Below are 414 nucleotides of genomic sequence, written 5' to 3' on the forward strand. Positions count from 1 at the left end.
ATCTCAATAGATGCAGAAAAAGCTTTTGACAGAATTCAACACACATTTATGATAAAAACTCTCCAGAAAGTAGGCGTAGAGGGAACTTACCTCAACATAGTAAAGGCATTATATGACAAACCCACAGCCAACATCAATCTCAATGGTGAAAAACTAAAACCATTTCCACTAAGACCAGGAACAAGACAAGGTTATCCACTCTCACCACTGTTATCCAACATAGTTTTGGAAGTTTTAGCCACAGCAGTCAGAGACGAAAAAGAAATAAAAGGAATCCAAATCGGAAAAGAAGAAGTAAAGCTGTCACTGTTTGCAGATGACATGATACTATACATAGAGAATCCTAAAGATGCCACCAGAAAGCTACTAGAGCTAATCAATGAATTTGGTAAAGCAGCAGGATACAAAATTAAT

The sequence above is a fragment of the Physeter macrocephalus genome, chromosome 16 (genome assembly GCF_002837175.3).
Source record: "Physeter macrocephalus isolate SW-GA chromosome 16, ASM283717v5, whole genome shotgun sequence".
NCBI classification, from domain to species: Eukaryota; Metazoa; Chordata; class Mammalia; order Artiodactyla; family Physeteridae; genus Physeter; species Physeter macrocephalus.